This window comes from Microcaecilia unicolor, chromosome 3, assembly GCF_901765095.1.
Source record: "Microcaecilia unicolor chromosome 3, aMicUni1.1, whole genome shotgun sequence".
Classification (NCBI taxonomy): domain Eukaryota; kingdom Metazoa; phylum Chordata; class Amphibia; order Gymnophiona; family Siphonopidae; genus Microcaecilia; species Microcaecilia unicolor.
In genome coordinates this window covers 333,139,633-333,162,162 of record NC_044033.1, presented here as the reverse complement: position 1 = coordinate 333,162,162, position 22,530 = coordinate 333,139,633, and positions in this window count along the sequence as shown.

Sequence of the window (22,530 nt, the reverse complement as noted above, 5' to 3'; positions counted from 1 at the left end):
CCGCTTAAGTACAAGGGTCTGGGACCAAAGAAATGCATGTAGTTAACCAGAGCGTAATCAGTTATAGTCCTCTGTACACTCTTGGGTCTGTGAGTTCCATACACTACGTCTGCTAGATGGTAAAAACTGTCATAGCACTGACATCCAGTGGCCTCCATATAGGCCCTGCACGGTGTTGAGACTCTCCAGCGCTCTTGCCAAAGTGACGGGAGGAGGTTGTTGAATTTCGTCAGCATGTGCCTCGCTGCTCATTTCTTCATCTGTTCCATCATCAGCCGTTGTTGCCTGCGTGTAGGCGTATATCTCGACATCAGTGCTGTCGTCAGCTGTTTGTAGATTGTAATCAACAGCTACGTAGAGATGGAACTCCTCTTCAGTAACACAGGCTGGGATGTCAATAACCTCTTCATCTGACGCGTTTGCAAAAGCTGCATCTGTTTCGTCCCTCTCCACATCCTTAACAAAGCTTTCCCGCTTGTAGCAGTTCACAATGGTTGCCTATGTAACATGATTCTAGGCTTCTTTCTGCATATGATTACGAGCCAGTTCAACAGAGCCCTGAAATCCAAGTGAGGACAGCATAGTCCTTGATACGCTGTCCTCACTTGGATTTCAGGGCTCTGTTCTTTCCTGGTTTTCTTCTTATCTCTCCCAGCTTACCTTTAGTGTATACTCTAGTGGATCCTCTTCTACTTCTATCCCACTGTCAGTTGGTGTACCTCAAGGATCTGTCCTGGGACCTCTTCTCTTCTCCATCTATACTTCTTCCCTTGGTACTCTGATCTCATCCCATGGTTTTCAGGATCATCTTTACGCTGATGACTCCCAGATCTACCTCTCCACACCAGAAATCTCAGCCGAAATCCAGGCCAAAGTATCAGCCTGCCTGTCTGACATTGCTGCCTGGATGTCTCAGCGCCATCTGAAACTAAACATGACCAAGGCTGAGCTTCTTATCTTCCTCCCTAAACCAACCTCTCCTCCACCCCCATACTCTATTTCTGTGGATAACACTCTCATCCTTCCTGTCTCATCAGCTCGTAACCTTGGGGTCATCTTCGACTCCTCTTCCTTCTCTGCACATAGTCAACAGACTGCTAAAACCTGTCATTTCTTTCTCTATAAGATCAGCAAAATTCACCCTTTCCTTTCTGAGCACACTACCAGAACCCTCATCCACGCTCTTATCACCTCTCGCTTAGACTATTGCAACTTGCTTCTCACAGGTCTCCCACTTAGCCATCTCTCTCCTCTTCAATCTGTTCACAATTCTGCTGCACGACTAATATTCCGCCAGGGTCGTTATGCTCATATTAGCCCTCTCCTCAAGTCACTTCACTGGCTTCCTATCTGTTTCCGCATACAGTTCAAACTCCTCTTATTGACCTATAAGTGCATTCACTCTGCAGCTCCTCAGTACCTCTCCACTCTCATCTCTCCCTACATTCCTCCCAGGGAACTCCGTTCACTGGGTAAATCTCTCTTATCTGCACCCTTCTCCTCCACTGCTAACTCCAGACTCCTTTCCTTTTATCTTGCTGTACCATATGCCTGGAATAGACTTCCTGAGCCGGTACGTCAAGCTCCATCTCTGACCATCTTCAAATCTAAGCTAAAAGCCTACCTTTTTGATGCTGCTTTTAACTCCTAACCCTTGTTCACTTGTTCAGAAGCCTTATTTTATCATCCTCACTTTAATATTCCCTTATCTCTTGTTTGTCCTGTTTGTCTGTCCTAATTAGATTGTAAGCTCTGTCAAGCAGGGACTGTCTCTTCATGTTCAAGTGTACAGCGCTGCGTACGTCTAGTAGCGCTATAGAAATGATAAGTAGTAGTAGTAGTAGTAGCAGTTCACAATGGTTGCCTATGTAACATGATTCCAGGCTTCTTTCTGCATATGTAGGGAATCCAACAGTGATAGATTACGAGCCAGTTCAACAGCACGTTTATCCTTGCCAGTCTGGTCATCCATAGCGCTCATCAGACGACGTAGGAAACAGCCCAATAATGTTGTTTGAAATTGGCTATTATTCCCTGATTCATAGGTTGGATCAGAGAGGTAGTGTTTGGTGGCAGGAAGACCACCTTGACATTAGACAGCCTGACATCATCCCAGTGTGCAGCACAATTATCACAAAGCAACAAAATCTGATGCTTTTGTGCCTGCATTCTAGTGTCTAACATCTTTAGCCACTGCTTCCAAATTTCCCCAGTCATCCATGAATTTGCGTTAGCCTTGTATGACACAGGAAGTCACTTAACTTTCTTGAAGCAACTGGGCTGTTTGCTCTTTCCAATGATGAGGGGTTCCAACTTCTCACTCCCATCCATATTGCAGCAAAGGAGAATTGTCAGTCGGTCCTTCGATGTTTTACCTCCAGTAGTTTCGGCAAGTTTGAATGCAAGTGTTCCATCAGGAGTTGCTCGCCAGTAGAGACCATTTTCGTCAGCATTGTAAATGTCACGAGGTGCAAACTCATTCAAGATGGTAGAAAGAACTGAAACAACCCAATTTTCAGCACCAAAGTCATCAGCGTCTTGTTCCTCACCATGCTGTTTCTTGAATTTTATGCTGTTCCTCTCCTTCCATCTTTTCAACCATCCAACAGTGACATTGAATTCAGTTAGTCCAAGACTTTCAGCTAGCTGGTTAGCTTTCTCCATAAGCAGTGGACCACTGACAGGAAACTGTCTGCTCTTGACTTGAGAAAACCACCAAAGAAGAGCATCTTCTACCTCCTCAGCTTTTCCCGCCCATTTTCGTTTCTGTTGTGGATTTGTATTGTTTTGCCAGTCTTCCAGAAGCTGGTCTTTCTACTTCAAGACATGTGAAATTTGACTGGGATTGACACCATATTCTTTAGCAATAGATGCTTGACTCTGTTTGTTTTCTAATTTTTTAAGAACTTCTATTCGTTCAGCCAGTGTTAAAGTCTTACAATTCCACAGCGACGACGACCCCGGTTTACGCTCTAACAACATTCTTTCGCTTATTCTGCCTGTGGCAGTTAAAGAGGCAGTAAATTTGAAATCTCGTTGGTTGTCACGTGCCAATCGGCTTCCATATTCCATGCGCTCGCTTATGCAGATTCTTTCCTGCAAAGAAGCGGTCTTGAACCATGCATATAAGCAAATCTTGCACTTATCAGTGGTGCGCTAAACCGAAGTTTGTCCCCATAGAAATTGATGGTGCCAAAAACGGGACCGAAGTACGGCATGCAGTTAAACAAAGCATGCGCTTATCTGACGTGCACTTAAATGGAGTGCACTGTAGTTACAAATTACTTACAGGAACCTTGGTATCTAGATGATAGATGCAGTGGCTTTGCAGCAAGGCTGTTTCAGATGTTAAAACAGATTTTTTTTCTCCTTCTGCCTGCTATAGTTAGAAGTTGCAAGATGCCTGCATGTCATAGCAGGTACCCTGAATGAATTCCTTTCTCCTTCTTCCCAGGACTACACAGGGGTGGAAAGGTTCCCCATACCTTCCACTAAAACAAGCCAGCTTCTGGGTTTTGGATCTGTTACTTGTCCCTTGATCCCTCCTGTCCAGGCTGATTCTGAATTCAGATCACAGCATCAGACTGGACTGGAGGGATCTCCCTCTTAGCATGGGTCAAAGGTGGGAGATGGAACCCAAGACATATTTGGCGGGCAAAGAGGGAACGTATAACACATAGGGGGGAGGTCACTGCTGCCACTAGACCCTTCCCCTAATTATAATAAACCCTCCTATTGTTCTATCAATTTCCAGATGTTTCTACCCTCTCTGGAAGCTTCTAGTGTGAAAATGTGAATTCCTGACAGGTGCTGGAATAGGAAAAAACAACAGGTTCGCAGAAAGGCTACAGCTGAGACTGGATGCAGCTGTCTATTTGTTCAGTGGATAGAGAGCTAGAGATGAGAGCTGGCATGAAACGCAGGCATTCTCTTCCTATTGGCTATCAGAGTTGCCATAGGCCAACAATGGAAGCACTTACTTAACGGACTGACTGAACTGTGCAGTCCTGTGCTTGTGGCTCAAAAAGAAGCCTTGTTTTATCTCTTCATCAGGAGCAGATTAAACTTTAAATCTGATGATCCTACAATAGACGCCTTTTTGAAATGATCACGTGGAGGGGCATTTTCGAATGGGGATGACCATCTCTAAGGGCGCCCAACTCTAAGGATGGTGCCGCGAAGGGGTGGGGCAATGCGTATTATTGAAACAAAATGGACGTCCATCTTTCGTTTCGATAATACGGTCGGGGACACCCAAATCTTGACATTTAGGTCCACCTTAGATATGGTCGTCCTCGGTTTTCGGCGATAATGGAAACCAAAGATGTCTATCTCAAAAACGTCCAAATCCAAGCCCTTTGGTCGTGGGAGGAGCCAGCATTGTAGTGTACTGGTCCCCTGATATGCCAGGACACTAGCTGGGCACCCTAGGGGGCACTGCAGTGGACTTCAGAAATTGCTCCCAGGTGCATAGCTCCCTTACCTTAGGTGCTGAGCCCCGCAAACCCCCCCACCCCATATCCGCCTTCCTGAAGTACACTGCACCCACTACAACTACTCCAGGGACCTGTATACTGCTGCGATGGACCTGAGTATGGCATTTGAGGCTGCCATAGAGGCTGGCAAAAAAGTATTTTTAAACTTGTTTTTTATGGTGGGAGGGGGTTAGTGACCACTAGGGGAGTAAGGGGAGGTCATCCCCAATTCCCTCCAGTGGTCATCTGGTCAATTGGGGCACCTTTTTGAGGCTTGGTTGTGAAAAAAAAATGGACCAAGTAAAGTCGGCCAAGTTCTCATCAGGGACGCCCTTCTTTTTTCTATTATCGGTCAAGGACGACCATCTCCTAATCACGCCCCAGTCCCGCCTTCGCTACCCTGCCGACATGCCCCCGTGAACTTTGGTCGTCCCCGCAACTGAAAGCAGTCGAGGGTGTCAAAAAATCGGCTTTCGATTATGCCGATTTGGACAAACTTGCGAGAAGGACGCCCATCTCCCGATTTGTGTCGAAAGATGGGCGTCCTTCTCTTTCGAAAATAAACGTGATAGATTCCCTGCTATAAAATTACCAACATGTATATTACAGTTCTTAATATTATTACTGCTATACGTCTTCTTTTTACACAGTGGATGTAACAATGTAGAAGCTGATATTCAGTGATGAGAAATTCATTTCCAGTTAACCAGATCATTAATCCCATCACGTCAAAGAGGATTTTCAGCCAACTTATCTGTTTAAATTCAGCTGTTTGAATATGTGATCCTAAACTTAAATGAATGCTATCCATTTAAGCTGGGATTTCTATTCTGCTCTGCGGTAGAAGAGGAAAATAAGTCTACTAGTGCTTATAAATAAGTTACTCCCCAGATTACAGATAGGCATCTATGTCCTATCATAATGTATATTGGACTTTTGCATAGCCTCTTTCAGGCAGTAAGTTTATTACAGTGAAACCACGTTTAATTTAGTTTGGTTTATTGGCACTTGCTATACTGCCTTTACTAACTTAGCAGATCAAAGCGGTTTTCATAAAATTAAAACCAGAAGAAATGGAAAAGAAGCAAAACATGTTTTTTTTTTCTTTTTCATTTTCCAACAAATAAACCAGAATGGATTTGCATCCTTCTGCCATTGCAGGGCAGCATCTATGCGGCCTACTTAAATGAATAACTTTAACTGGAGAGTATCAGTGATATCCAGTTAGTCCCATTCCATCACCCAGAGGAGCGCCTGGCCTTCTCGTCTTTATCCCGATAACTTTTGGTCAGGCTTCTATCTGTCTAACCAAAAGTTATCCATTTACTGGCTCCTTACTGTATATTTAAAGCAAAGGACTTATGCAGTTGATATCCTAAAGTTCTTATATACTTTGGACTCAGTTCTATATATGGCGCCTAAATTTGAGTGCCGATAAAAATTTACACTTCATACTGTTTTTTTAAAGGTGCTCAGAGTTGGTTCATCCTTGCTCAGTAAAACTGCACACAAATTCCAGGAATGTCCTTGATCCACCCATGCCCCTGCCATTGCCGTGCCCCTTTTTTGGACCCATGCGTAAAATTTATGTGTGGATCCCAGCGCATATAGATGTGCATGCAAATTTTAATTAATGCCAATTAGTGCTGATAATTATTAGTGCCCAATTATCTGTGTTAATTGCTTATCAATTAAATTGCATTTGCAAATTGGGTGTTCACCTATATTTGCACCAGTAGTTTTGAGCTCCACATATATCCAGCCAGGGCTGTCAGTGTTTTTGTTTTAAAGCTGGCCACTGCAGCTGAAATAAATCTAGATGGGTAGTGGCTGACACTGAATATCCAGATTCAGCAGTGTCTATCTGTACCAGCTCACTATTCAGTTCACTTAGAAAGTTAAGCTAGCTTTTTTGCTGTCCTAACTTTATCTGGATAGTTATCTGGTTAGCAGACTAAATATCACTAGTAATGGGATAACATCAGGAACCACCCTCAGTCTAACAGACCATCCTGATACTACATGGATAGTCTCTCATCTACCTTCAGGCTCCAATTCTTTCAACTGGTGTTTGAGCTGTTCTTTTTATGATTATACCATTCTCACCAGATATTTACTATAAATAATTATTGATAGCTTCTTTTTTTTTATTAATTTTTTATATATGCAGTGCTCAATATTGCTATTGTGCTTCTATACCATAATATAGTGTACCGGCACAACTGCCCTCCAACATCATAGCACTGTGCCTGACTTCCTGCCTTCTTTTTAAATATGTCTCTTTTCTCTAAGTGTAAAAGCAGTGGGAACAGCCAAAGGAAAGTGGTTTTAGCATGCGAATTGAGAACACATAAGCACTGAGGTGATAATTGACCAGCCTCAGCTCAACTGGCCCGGCACTGAGTACAACCACCTGAAGCTAAGTACTTTAAATCTTGCTTTAAGAATCACTGCTTTTACAGTTCATAAAAAGAACTACATGGATAGTGCCAGAACAGTGTACAATGATTTTCAGCAGCATGTTCTTGATAATTCTGCTCAAAATGAAGGGATGGCTCCAGTCAGCACCATTTATCTGGGTAGCAGCACCTGCTAACTTAATATTGGGCTGATATAAGAGCAGATAAGGACCATAACACCCAATTTATTTCTATTCAAAATGGTCAGATGATTCTGCCATTCTGAGTCCTGGTGGGCAAATCCCCTGGTCACCTCCTTTCATGCTCCCTTCCCTCATCAAGGGGTCCTTTTACTAACTAAAGTAAGCCCTAATGCATTATTACCACAGCTTAAAAAGGCTTACTGTGAGGCATACTGAGGCATCCCATGGTAAGTTTCAAATGTCCACATGCTAAAAAATATTTTTAATTTTTTGGCCAGGAGCATGTCTGGGGGGCAGAGAGTGGGCACTTCTGCGCTAATCAGTGCATCAGCAGTGCCACATGCTAAGTGATTAGTGCAGGATTAGTCCGAGAGCCCTTCTACCTACATAATAAATGGCAGCGAGGGCTCACATGCTAATTCTTGTTAATGGCCATGCGCTAATGGCAATATTAGTGATGGCCATTCAATCAAAAAATGAAACATTGGCCATTTTCCGGCTGCACTAATTGCCTTAGTACACAGGAAAGGCCTATGTAAGGGCATGCTACAGACACTGTCTACCACAGCATTGTAAAAGGACCGCCAAGCATGCCAGAAATAATGGTGATGAGTCAGAGGAACTCAAACAAATCTCTGTAAACATGGAAGATGTAATGCCGCAATTTGACAAACCAAAGAGTAGCAAACCACTTGGATTGGATGGCATACATTTCAGAGTACTGATAGAACTAAAAAATGAACTTGCAGAGCTATTATTAGTAATATGTAATTGATCTTTAAAATCAAGGGGGTCTTTTACAAAGGCACGGTAGCTTTTTTAGTGCGCAATAATAATTAGTGCACACAACGCTAAAGATGCCCACAGAAATATATGGGCGACTCTAATGTTTAGCGTGTGCTTATCATTAGCGCACACTTAAAATGCTGTGCCTTTGTAAAAGGACCCCCTTCAAGTGTGCTACTAGAAGAATGAAGAATTACCAATGTAACTCCAATTTTTAAAAAGGGACCCAGAGGTGACCCAGGAAATTACAGACCAGTGAGCCTGATGCTGGTGCCGAGCAAAATGGTAGAGACTATTATAAAGAAAAAATTACTGAGCATACATAGGCATGCATTAGTGGGACAAAACCAACAAGGGAAATCTTTCCTCATCAATCTACTACATTTATTTGAAGGAGTAAATAAACACGTGGATAAAGATGAGCCGGTCAATATTGTGTACCTTTAAAAGGCATTGACAAAGTACCTCATGAATGACTCCTGAAGAAATTAGAAAGTCACGGGACAGGAGGTAGTGTCCTATTGTGGATTCAGAAATGGTTAAAAGATAGAAAATAGAGAGTAGGGTTAATTGGTCAATATTCTCAATGGAGAAGGGTAAATAGTGGGGTTCCTTAGGGGTCTGTACTAGGACTGCTGCTTTTTGACATTTATAAAAGATCTAGAAACAGGAATAACAAATAAGGTGATTAAATTTGCTGATGACACAAAATTATTCAAAGTTGTTAAATCACAAGGGGATTGTGAAAAGTTGCAAGAGGACTTTATGAGACTGGGAGACTGGGCATCCAAATGGTATATGATATTTAATATGAGCAAGTGCAAAGTGATGCATGTAGGGAACTGGAACCCAAACTAGAGCTACATGATGTAAGCTTCGACATTAGGAGTCTCTGTCCAGGAAAAGGATATAGGTATCGTCATTGATTTTATGTTGAAATCTTCTGCTCAGTGTGCACCGGTACTTAAGAAAGCAAATAAAATGTTAGAAATTATTAGGAAAGGAAAGGAGAACAAAACTGAGAATATCATAAAGCCTTTGTTTCACTCCATGGTGTGACTGCACCTCAAATGTTGTGTGCAAGTTTGATCAGTGCATCTCAAAACAGATGTGGAGGGGCCTTTTCGATATGAGATCTAAATCCAACTTTGTACGTTTTGCTGAAAACATCCAAAAATCAAATGGTGAACATGGCCATTTTTGAACCTGAAAAACATCTGTCTTTTTGTTTTGAAACTGGCTGTTTCCTAGATATTTTTAGATATTTTGTGCTCAGTGCATTTTTATTTTGAAACCATTTTTGGAAAAAAAAATGCCCAAGTGGAAAACGCACAAAAACAAGCCATTGGGATGTCTGGGGGTTGGTAAACAGGCAGTACAGATATCCCAGCAGAGCTGTGAGGCACCCTAAGGGACACTATAATGAACTTCACATAAAAGGGCCCAGGTACACATCTCACCATTACGCCTTATAATTTTATGATGAGCCCTCCAAAACTCACCAAAAATCTACTGTTCCCAACTGTACACCACTCCAATAGCCCTTATGTCTGCAAGTTTCACATATATATATTTAGGTATAGTAGGTTTTTGATGTGTTTTGAATGGCTCACACTTTCCACCACAAGTGTAACAGAGGAGGTTATGGGCCTGGGTCCCCTTCTCTACGTTGTACTGCACTGACTACTAGGCTATTCCGGGGTCTACTTGCTGCTCTAATAGGACTGGCTATAACATCTGAAGCTGTCATAGAGGTTGGTATGCACTGTTTCTTTCACATCTTTGGGGGGTGGGAGGGGGTCAGTGACCACTACGGGAGTAAGGGGGGGTCATGTCTTAATCCCACCAGGGGTCATCTGGTCATTTAGGGTGAACTGCATAGAAAAGGTCTTAAAAATGTGTTTTGAAAATAATGATTTGGACGTTTTTGCAAAAAAAAAAAAAAAAAAACATCCATCTGTTGCTTTGTGCCATTTTTTGGACGTTTTTCTGTTTCAAAAATAAGCCCCTTAGCACAATTAGAAAAGGTGCAACAAAAATGATAAAGGGAATGGGTTGACTTTCCTATGAGGAAAGGCTAAAGCAGCTAGGGCTCTTGAGCTTGGAGAAGAGAAGGCTGAAGGGAGATATGATAAACGAGTGAGTAGTGTGGAACAGGTAAATCTAAATCACTTGCTTACTCTTTCCAAAAATACAAGGACTAGGGAGCTACTAAGTAGTAATTTTTAAAATAAATCGGAGAAAATATTATTCTCTCAACACATAATTAAACTCTGGAATTCGTTGCCGGAGAATGTGGTAAAAGCAGTTTGCATAGGAGGGTTTAAAAAAGGTTTTGGCAAGTTCCTAAAAGAAAAGTCCATAAGCCATTATTAAGATGGACTTGGGGGAAAATCCACTGTTCATATCTGTAATAAGCTGCACAAGATCTTGCCAGGTACTTGTGACCTGGATTGGCCACTATTGGAAAGAGGATACTGGGCTTGATGGACCTTCGGTCTGCTCCAGTATGGTAATGATTATGTTCTTATGTAACAGTAAACAGATGGGCAGAAACATGCACACTTGTCTGGTTTGACCTCTCTAGGAACTCCTGTTCTCCTTTTGCTACTCTCCTGGGGTTAAGTAGCTATCTCATTTTTCCTCTTAGCACTGATCAGCAAGCTTACATACCAGCCTTGCTTTGATTCAACTAGGAGCTCATGCCAGACAAAACAACTGAGCATGCTCAAGTTGGCATATATGTTATAGCTTTCCCGGGTCTGCATAACAGCATTAAGCAATTTGCATTTTATGGGTTAACAAGCAGGCGAGTAGTGTAGAAATTCAGGAAATGTTTTACTGCACAAATGGCCAAATTTATTGTACACTAAAATATTTTTGCACAAGTTTTACAAGTTTTATTGCATAGCAACCAAAGTGACTAATAGACCAATCGAAAATACAAACCATAATCAAACTGTGGCCGTTGACCCCATTGTACAAGATAGAAGGCAGAGAAGACAGGGATTGTTTGGCCTGTAAATAGGTTATATAGCGCTCTCTCATGCCAGTATGTAAGGACATCCCTTATTGCTCTTGTTTAGGTCATACTTAGGTCACAGCATCTGTTGTATTTTAGCTTATGTCATCTGTATACAGAATGCAGATAATGTTCCATGCCAAGAGGGTCTCATCAACCACATAAAAATGTCAGATTTTCAGAAGAGATCCAAGTGAGAAATGCACCTTTATGACATTTCCATTTAGATGATTTATATTGTTCTTGTTTGAAAAATGCAAGTTTAGATTCTAAATTAGACTGTTCTTCCTCCAAAAGGTTTGTTAAGATGAGACCCTAATCATCTCTCCTTATTCATTGTGCTGAAATGTTCTTGGGGTGCATTTAGATATGTTGCATTGGAAAGCAAACGTGAGTCTTCCTATTTACAAACCGATGCACGGGATTTCACTTTTTTGATCCTACAATTTGGAAGATTGGTTATGGACAATAACTTGGCTGTTTTATTGCTTCTGGCAATTTTCAAAGCCATTTCCACATATAAAGCAACGTTTTATGCACAGAAAAGGGTTTTTTGAAAATAGCTCAACACACATATGTGCATACAATAGCTATATGTGTTGGGGATGAGGTTGGGGTAGAGTGTGTACATATATTTGAATTTCCCAAAAGAGCGTGCACGTAAGTTTGAGTGCTATACAGAATTAGGGGGATAAAGTACAACTATATGTAAAGTGTTATGTGTGCAGGGTCATTTTTTCAAGTCTTCATGAAAAAATGACCCTGCACACATAACACTTTACATATAGTTGTACTTTATCCCCCTAATTCTATATAGCACTCAAACTTACGTGCACAATTTAACTGCTTAATGAGCCAATTAGCACTGATAATTGAGCATTAACAATCAATTATTGAGGCAATAATTCTATAATGGTATATGTATACATTTTTCCGTGTAGATCTGAAAAGTGGGCATGGCCATGGGAAGGGCTTGGGTAGGTCAGGGGCATTTCTAGGATTTGCACATAGTGTTTTTTGGGGATCCATGCCTAATTTAGACATGGGGATTTACACCAGCGTTGGTGTAAATCCTCATGATCAAAATTGGGCATGGACCCTAGCACTAAGTGCTAAGTGGAGGAGTGGCCTAGTGGTTAGAGCACTGGTCTTGTAATCCAGAGGTGGCCGGTTCAAATCCCACTGCTGCTCCTTGTGATCGTGGGCAAGTCACTTAACCCTCCATTGCTTCAGGTACAAACTTAGATTGTGAACCCTCCTGGGACAGAGAAATATTGTGAATGTAACTCACCTTGAGCTACCACTGAAAAAGGTGTGAGCAAAATCTAAATAAATATTCTATAAATGGGGCCCAACTTTGAGCACATTTCTGGAATGGCACCCAAATCTGGGCACCATTTACAGAATTGAGTCCCATATGGCTAATCCTAGATATCTTCTAGATTGACTAATCCCTTGGTCTTCACTCCCAGTTCTCAAGGGCTGCCAATAGATCATTTTCACAATATGCCTAATGAAAAAAAAATTACCAGAGGTCCTGCAGGAACTTGGACAGCTACTGGTGCTAGGCTGAAACGAGCATTAGGCCTGGAGGCAGTATGGCCACTTGATGAAGTAGCACTGGGAGAGACACTGCCAGGGCTAAGGACAGTGGTGCTGTCAGTGGGCCTCTAGTAGTGAAAGATCCTGCTGTTTAAGCCAGCATTGAGAGGCAGACTGTGGTGGTGATTGTTCCTCCCTTCAAGAATACATGAGTGCTGAGGGGAGAGGCTCTGAAAGTAGTAGTGGCAGGGCCTGCAATAGAGCAGCTGCTGGAGTTTCCCCAGTGGAAGGGAGGGAAGAGGAGTACAGCAGTGCAGTCACAGCGTTTTGAGGGCTAGAGCACAGTCAGGGCTGAGGCAAGCAGGGGGCAGAACAAGCTGATAGCTATATTAATTAAAATGGTCTGCTGCAGAGGGGACAAGAGACCCTGATGAGCCTCTAAAATTTAAAGAAGCAGGCTTAGGTGTGGAGAAGAGCTATGCTGTGCTGGGTACCTGACAAAAATGTAATAAATACAACTTAAGCCTGTGCTCTGCACCTGAGGCAGTAAGAGAAGCCTAAGAGCGGAGAACTTAAGAAGGGAATTTTGAGAAACTGTTGTGCAGTTGATCTTGAGGGGAAGAGATGGCAGTGGTAAAATCCTTAACAGTACTGGGGAAAGAAGGGGAGACTAGAGATCAATTTTGGTAATGTGTGAATGGGGTAACTGAATGGTACGTGTTATGGAGTTTATGAAGCAGGTAAACTTACTGGTAAAAAAACTCCATCTACTCCTTTGAGTTAAAAAAACTTGGCTACATTCCAATCTACATAGTTGAAAACCCAAGCTAAAAAGATCCTGATTGAAGTTACCAGAATAATTCCATAGAGACTCACTGGATGGAAGGGGGAATAATGTGAATTACCATTACTAACATAGCTGTGTACTCTAGGAAATCAGCAATGAGAGCTGTGCTGAACAGATGTGTGATATGAGAGAAAATTGGTGGAAAACAATTGGTGGAAAAATGGAAAAAATAAAGTGTCAAAGGTTTTAAGAGTGAGTTAATACTAATGTTGAACAGTCAATATAATTTTGCTTCTTTATTTAAATTACATTTGTACCCCACACCTTCCCACTCATGGCAGGCTCAATGTGGCTTACATGGGGCAATGGAGGGTTAAGTGACTTGCCCAGAGTCACAAGGAGCTGCCTATGCCTGAAGTGGGAATCGAACTCAGTTCCTCAGTTCCCCAAGACCAAAGTCCACCACCCTAACCACTAGGCCACTCCTCCACTCACTTTAGTGTTTTGATAACAATTGTGAGGACCCTGAAGGGAGACCTTCAGATGAAAAAAAAAACCCAACAAAACTTTAAAGTAAAGAAATTCTTAAGGACAGCAAATATTACTTCTTTTATGAAAACAGTTAATTTCTTTAAAAGAAAGTATTGGTCTTATGCTCTGACATATAAGAAGCCTTTGATTAAAAAAAATGTTTCTTCTGAGAAGACATTGTTAATGCCAAGAGGCTACCTCATAATGAAAAAGAACTTATGTAGTGAAGCAGATGTTACGGCTTTGAAGGCAAACTGAACTACTTTGGCAGGCACTGGAATTAACAAGGAGCGATATAAAAAGAGTGAAAGTTCTGAGTGCCATGACTTTGTTGAGTTCTGATTGCCTGTAGGCAGAGTAACAATATTATCCTTTATTTTTTATAGTTAGGAAAGAGTGAATAGAGAGATGGCCTAATACCAAAGCCTCAATATATTTCACTAAACTGAATAGAACTGGACATAGGGATTTCCTTTGTTGAATTTAAGTTAGAATAGCAGGAGGATCCTGCAGACAGATATCACAAGAGTTTTAGCTTAATAAAGTACCCAGAGATCTTGGTGCAACATTATTCTGAGGACTTCAAACAAACCCCAAGCCTGAGGACACAGCCCAAAGAAGAAAATGAGCTGTGTACAAGTACACAAACTTACAGTCTGGCCAATACATAAGTACCTAAGCATCGTCATGCTGGGACAGACCAAGGGTCCATCGAGCCCAGCACCCAGTCTCTGACAGCGGCCAAAAGAACAATTTGTCCCGCCCATCCCGGAAATAGTGGATTTTTCCCACGTCCATTCAATAACATTCTATGTCCTTCTCCTTCAGGAAGCCGTCCAACCCTTTTTTAAAGTCTGCTAAGAGGGGCATAATCGAATGGCACCGGCCAAATCGATGGGGCCAGTGCCGTAAGCGGGCGGAGCCAAGCGTATTTTCAAAATACGCTTGGCGCCGGCCAAATCACTCGCCGGGTTTACAACAGGATCGCCGGCAGATCGCCGGGTTTATTTGAGATGGCCAGATACGGCTCGGCATTGAATATCTGGGTTTAACGCTGATGGCTGAATATCGGGCCCCAAGAGTCTAAGCCCTTATCTACCAGCAAGGTCTCTACACTTCTCCCAAGCTATTCTTTTGGTGATCCCTTCCCCTTCAAGACTCTGCCTTGATTTCACTCTTTACATGGCTTTTCTCTTATTAGCCCTATTAGTCTGGTATTCTCTTCTAACTCACTTATGATCGGAGCAATCATTTTCAAAATTCAAGCCTTTGACCTATGAGTGGGAGATGGGGTGGGGGAGGGGGTGGCCCAGAGCAAGATGATGTCTCTTTGTGTACACTCTTTCTGCGCCTCACATTCTACTTCTCTTCTTACTATGAAAATAATTTTGTAAACCACCATGGTGTGAAAGGACAAGGTGCCCAACATGTCAAATGCAACTATCTAGCACATTGCAGGTCTAAACTGGGATGTTTTTGTTTCCACCCCAGGATGTCACCCTGCTATCCATTATCACTAGAAAATGTCCATCCTGACATAGGAGCCGACTCTGTGGGTGCTGTGGGTGCTTGAGCACCCCCAATATTGAGAAAATTCATTGTATGTGTCCAGGGAGGGGTTATTTCCATTGGGCTTAGCACCCCCAATAATTTTGAAAAGTTGACTCCTATGCATCCTGTAACACTGCCGATAACATGCTCCCAAAATGCCCCTTCTCTGTTGGAATGTAATTGTATTTTACATGCATTGCCTGTCACCTATTATTTCTCTGTGATTACTCTGTGACCTCTGATGTGAATTACTTAGAGAGGTCACACAGCTATGTAACTTCCTGTGGGGGTTAGATGCAGCACATGCAGCACATGGAGCACATGGAGCTCATGATCTCTCCTAACCTGAGAGGATCTATGGTGGTGTGAGCATCCATTACCATCTAAGCACATGGAAGGAGCTGATAATACAAATGTATAGTAATATGTATATATAAGCCTGTCTGATTATAATCTAACTACAAACTGTGAGTAAACAGATGTTTTGTTACTTCAACTTTAAAGTGACTCAGCAGTGAATTATTCTGGGGTGAATGAGAGAGAGATGAAGAAAGAAATTAACATTTCTAAAGCTGAAGCTGTGTGTACTAAAATCTGCTAATTATTTACTACAAATAATCCAACAAAAGGGTTATGGGCCCAGGGCCAGGAATTGAAAAAGAAGAGAAATATTACCAGGCAGAAAAAAAGGCCACATTTTTCTCTTAAGTTTTAAAGGAAAGATTCAGTCTGTCTCTCTCTCCCCCCACACAGCAGACAGAAGGCTAAGAAAATGGCTGAGGGAAGAAATTCACCATTGTTCTATTCTCTCAAGGTGCCTAAATTAACTGAGTTTAATTATCAGCAGTGGGAACTAAGATTCATATGTCTCCTTCGAGCAAAAAGATTAAATATATGCTTAGACCAAGACAGAACAGATGAAAATATGGCTGAATGGGACAATGCAAACTATTATGTGAAGTGCATGCTTTTGGAAGCTCTCTCAGAGAAACAAGCCATATTAGTGGAGGGAAAAGATACACCAAAGGACATTTTATATAAACTGAGAACTATGTATGCAACTACATATGCAAAACAGCAACCAATTTGGTTGGCAGAGTTGAATGAAACCAAATTAAGGGATAAAAGTAAATGTAATGATCACATTATGCATCTTATGTCTTCATTTCAAAAGTTAGAACTTTCAGGAATTCCCATGTGTGATGCATTGAAAAGAGCATTTCTTTTTACCTCACTATCAAAGAAGTTTGATGTTTTTAGGTCTGTAAATGAGGCCATTGAAGGGCAATCTTTTGAACAGACAACATCAAAACTAAGGCAGGAATGCATAATAAATGATTCTGAGGAGATGTGTTCTCAAAGCAAGTCAGAGAGAAATGAAACAAATTTCTTGGCAAAGAACAGAGGAAGGCGGAGCTATGGGAAAACTCCACCCAAGGGCAAGCTGATTTGCTACTCATGTGGAAAGGAGGGACATGTATCTAAATGGTGTAAGGAAACACAAAACACTCCCTCTAGCTCACCTAAGCCAATGGAACTAAAGAATTTTCAAACCAGGAAATGTATGAAGGACAAAGATAAACACAAGGGCTTTCTAATGGCAGAAAAATCTTTGACTATGGTAAATAATAATTCAAATGAAAGTACTTGGATTTTGGATTCGGGGAGCACATGCCATTTAACCAATTGTAAGAATTTCTTTCAGGAAATGTGTCCAGAGGAAGGTATTCTTAAAACTGCAAACGCAGGGACTGCTAAGATCCAAGCAAAAGGTATTGGATTCTTAAAATGCAAAGTGTCTAATGAAGTTAAAGAAATTCCTGTAAGTGATGTCTTGTATATTCCCCAAGCAGTTTGTAATATGCTTAGTGTATCTACATTAGATAAGAAGGGATTTGTGATTCATTTTGAAAACAGTAAGTGCACAATCTCTAAAAATGATGAAGTGTATGCTGAAGCTTTTATGCATAATGATGTTTATAAGCTGAACATTTCAGGTGAAGCCTCACATATGGCGCAAGTAAGGAAGAATGATGGTAAATGTAGTCTGGAAATCTGGCACCGCCGCCTGGGACATCGTGATTCTAAGGTGATCCAGGATCTTTACAGTAAGCAACTGGCCACCGGCATTCAGATAAGTGCAGATGCTGGTAAAATGGAGAAATGCATAGACTGTGTTACTCAAAAAGGTGTGAGACCCTCATTTCCTGCATACACAGGAAATAGGAGTAATAAAGTGCTGGACTTAATACACAGTGACTTATGTGGACCGTTTAATATCCCATCATGGGAAATAACAGATTTGTGCTAATATTCTTGGATGATTTCTCTAGATATTGTGTGGCCTATTTGCTGAAAGAAAAAAGTCAAGTCACAGACATGCTGAAGAAATACGTAGCCATGGTGAACAATAAATTTGAAAGAAAACCAAAGGTTCTTCAGACCGACAATGGTGGTGAGTTCACTTCACAAAGCATGCGCACATTTCTAGAACAAGAAGGCATTCAACATATCACAACAGTAGCTTATACACCAGAGCAAAATTCTGTTGCAGAGAGAAAATTTAGGTCACTTGTGGAAATGACCAGATGTATGCTGTCAGATAGCAATCTCCCTAAAAGACTATGGGGGGAAGCCATTCTCACAGCAGTGTACCTACAAAACAGAATGCCAACTAAAGGCGCTGAGCGCACACCACATGAGACATGGCATGGTAGGAAGCCAAACCTGTCACACATAAGAACATTTGGAAGTACAGCATATGCTCATGTACCAAAGCAAAGAAGGCATAAGCTGGATTCCACAACAGAAAGGGGCATTTTAGTTGGCTATGCTCCAGCACACAAAGGATATAGAATTTTGAATCTGAAAACTGGCATTGTTGGCATAAGACATGTTACATATTTTGATGAAAACAAAAGGGTTGATAAAGGCTGGATTATCCCAGATGAGCCTTATCATCCAGAATATGAAACTAGAACAATAATAGACATGCCAGTGTATATAAATGCCATACCAAGGCAGATGTCTGAAAGCAACTCACCTGTATCTAACGAGGAACAGGCAGAGGAAACAGACACAGAAAGGATCATTGAAGAAGACAGTACAGTTGGAGAAGGGGAATCAATTGGAGAAGGACTCTCAGATTTTGAGGATGCGGAAAGGTCAGACCAACCTGTTGTCAGACGCTCATCCAGGGAAAACAAAGGTGTTCCACCCCCAAGACTGTCTTACCTAACAAAGTCAGCAGAAGCTCAAGAGCCCTTAACATGGGATGAGATTGAGAAAATGCCAGCAGAAGAAGCTGCTGAATGGCATAAAGCTGCACAAGAAGAAATTGATGCATTGGATAAAAATAATACTTGGATTCTTACAAAATTACCTCCTGGCAAGAAAGCTATAGGATGCAAATGGGTATTCAAGTTAAAAAGGAATGCACAAGGAAAAGTGGAAAGGTATAAAGCCAGATTAGTGGCAAAGGGATATCTTCAAAAATATGGAGAAGATTTTGATGAAGTGTTTGCACCTGTAGTGAAACACACGACAATCAGAACACTTCTGAGCATTGCAGTCTCAAAAGGCATGCAAGTCAACCACATTGATGTGAAAACAGCATTTCTTCACGGAGAAATAACTGAAGACTTGTATATGGAACAGCCAACAGGTTTCATAAATACAAAACAAAGACAGCTAGTGTGTAAATTAAACAAAGGTCTTTATGGATTAAAGCAAAGTGCAAAATGTTGGAATGATAAATTGCATGAAATATTGACAAATTTAGGATTTAAGCAAGGTGAAGCAGATAAATGTTTGTACACTAGGTGCACAAATGGACAATATGCATACATTTTAGCTTTTGTTGATGATCTGCTCATTGCAAGCAAAAGTGAGCAAGAGTACAAGGACACTGTAAAATATTTAAACCTCAATGTTGAGATAAAAGAACTTGGAAATGTGTCATACTATCTTGGTATAGAAATTGAGAAACAAAATGATGGTTCTTATCTTCTAAGCCAGAAGCAGAAAATAAATGAGCTTATTGAAAGTTTAGGTATGCAAGATGCCCAAGTTGTAAGCACTCCCATGATCACTGATTTTCTGAAGGATGAAACAGTAAGAGAACCTTTACCAGATAACATCCAATATAGATCAGCCATAGGTAAGCTTTTATATCTAGCTACCACATACAGGGCTGATATAGCAAATGCAGTAGGAATTTTGAGCAGAAGGGTCAGCTCACCTACCAAATCAGATTGGACTGCAGTTAAAAGGATGGTAAGGTATTTAAAGGGTACCATTGATTGTAAATTAAAGATTTCAGCCAATAGTAATCCAAAACTAATATGTTACTGTGATTCAGATTGGGCAGGGGATCATTCTGATTATAAATCCACAAGTGGATATGTGTTTATGTATGGAAATGTACAAATTTCATGGGCCAGTCATAAACAAAGTATTGTGAGTTTGTCTTCTACAGAAGCTGAATATGTGGCCGTATCGGAAGCGTGCAGAGAACTGATGTGGATTGAAAAACTTTTGCTGGATTTTGGAATAGCTGAAAAGAGACCAATCCAGATAATGGAAGATAATCAGAGCTGCATCCGACTGTCACAGAATGACAAGGTTCAGTCACGCACCAAGCACATCGCAACGAAATACCACAACGTGCGAGAGTTGGCGAAAGAAGGGGTCATCAGTCTACACTATTGTCACACCAGTGAGATGACAGCTGACATCATGACCAAACCGTTACCCAGAGAACATTTTGTGAATCTGCGTATAAAGCTTGGACTTTGTATGAATAAATAATTGCATGACAGTTATGCATGAGAAGGGGTTTGTTGGAATGTAATTGTATTTTACATGCATTGCCTGTCACCTATTATTTCTCTGTGATTACTCTGTGACCTCTGATGTGAATTACTTAGAGAGGTCACACAGCTATGTAACTTCCTGTGGGGGTTAGATGCAGCACATGCAGCACATGGAGCACATGGAGCTCATGATCTCTCCTAACCTGAGAGGATCTATGGTGGTGTGAGCATCCATTACCATCTAAGCACATGGAAGGAGCTGATAATACAAATGTATAGTAATATGTATATATAAGCCTGTCTGATTATAATCTAACTACAAACTGTGAGTAAACAGATGTTTTGTTACTTCAACTTTAAAGTGACTCAGCAGTGAATTATTCTGGGGTGAATGAGAGAGAGATGAAGAAAGAAATTAACATTTCTAAAGCTGAAGCTGTGTGTACTAAAATCTGCTAATTATTTACTACAAATAATCCAACATTCTCAAAATGTCTTTTTCTGTGTGGCTCACCTGCTTGGACATTTTCTGAGTTTGTGTTTGATTATGGTGATTTGGACAGATTCGTCAGAAAAATGTCTATCTGGGCCATTTAAGATGTTTTTTGGCTTTGAAAATGAGTGCCATAGGGGCTGATTTTCTTGCCAAAACATCCAAATCAGTATTTTTGAAACCCATTTTCCAGACATTTTTCTATGCTGTTCATCTGCAGTACGTCCTCTCAAAGGGGTGTGCTGCGGATGCGTTAAGGGCGGGATCTGGGCATTCCTAAGATCTGGACGTTTTTCAGCCATAATGGAACAAAATGAAAATGTCCAGCAGGGCCGCCGAGAGACTAGGCAGGGCCCGGGGTAAGGCCGCCCCGCCTCTGCCCCCCTGCTGCCCCACCTCTGCCCCCTGCCGCTGCCCCGCCTCCGCCCCCCGCTGCTGCCCCTGCCGCTGCCGCCCCCCGTCGTTCCCCCCCGCCGCTGCAGTCTGCGGTCTCACCTGCCTGCCTCTACGGCTCCTGGCCCCCTTCATTCAAAGCGGCAGTCGCAGATCGCGTCTCTTCTAGTCAGATTGAAGGATAGTATTCCTTCAGAACAGTTTTTGTGCTTATGAAGACTATGCACAAATCAATCTCATTTTGTGCAAGAAATGTATGATATGAGGCTAAGGTTGTTAATAAAGCATTCAAAAGAGCTTATAATGACCACAGACCATGGCTATTCCATAGGTCGCAACAAGAAGATAAAAGATTAACTTGTGTATTACCATATACGCGATCAGTGGATAAAGTAAAGCGGATTATTAATAAACATTGGACTATTTTAAAACTAAATCAGTGTTTGAGGAGGTACCTCAATTTGGGTATACGAGGGGTCCAAATTTAGGAGAAATATTATCAGTTAATAGAACCAATATTCAGAAGGGAAATTGATGCGGGTCATAAAAAATGTGATGGTTATAATTATTGCTGATATACAATGGAAGTTGTTTTAGTTCGAATTCCCAACAACAAAACGAAGTAGTTTGTGTTACAATCAAGAATGGATTGCAATTCTTCTCATGTGATTTATGGAATAGTATGTCCATGTGGTCTGTGGTACATAGAGAAGACAATAAGAAAGGTGAAACATCGGATGGCACAACATTTAAGTAATATTAGAATGAAAAGGATGGAAGCTTCTCTACTACAACATTGGGATGAGGTGTCACATGGAGTGGAGGACTTGAGATTCATTGTACTAATTTAATTTGATATAAAAACAGAGGGAGCAAAGATTAATATTTGAGTGACATATGGTGGTGCCTATGGGTTTAAATAAAGAGGCAGAATGGTCCGTGGTTTAAGGACATGACAGTACTCTACCCATCAGAGTGTAGTATGAGGCAATAAGTAGAGCGCATGCATTGGCATTTTGATTAGACTGATGCCATTTTTCATGTCCGTGTTGGACCAAGTCCTGGACTTGCATCCAAGAGTATGAGAGAAACAGGAATAGGAAGGTAAAATGCATGATATGTAAATAAAATGTAGGTGAAAATGGAAACACATATTGGTTCAAACTTTCCTCTTGTGTATGTATTGTTGCAGTCAGGGGCGTAGCCAGACAACAGATTTTGGGTGGGCCTAGGCAAGGAGTGGGTGGGCATCAAGTGTTCTCCCCTTCACTCACCACCAAAAAAAATCTCAGCTGGTGGGAAATCGCTTCTATCCACCTTAGTCGTCTGCAGCAGGCATACGCTGAAAACTGAGCATGTGCAGGTGCCAGTATCATGGAGAATAGCGTTTTCATTACCATCAGGGGGAAGTCTTCAGCTGGCGGAGCTTGGGATCCCCACCATCTACCACTAAACGTTTGCTACTGTTGGGTGGGCCTGAGCCTTAATTGGGTGGGCCCCGGCCCACCCAGGCCCACCTGTGGCTACGCCACTG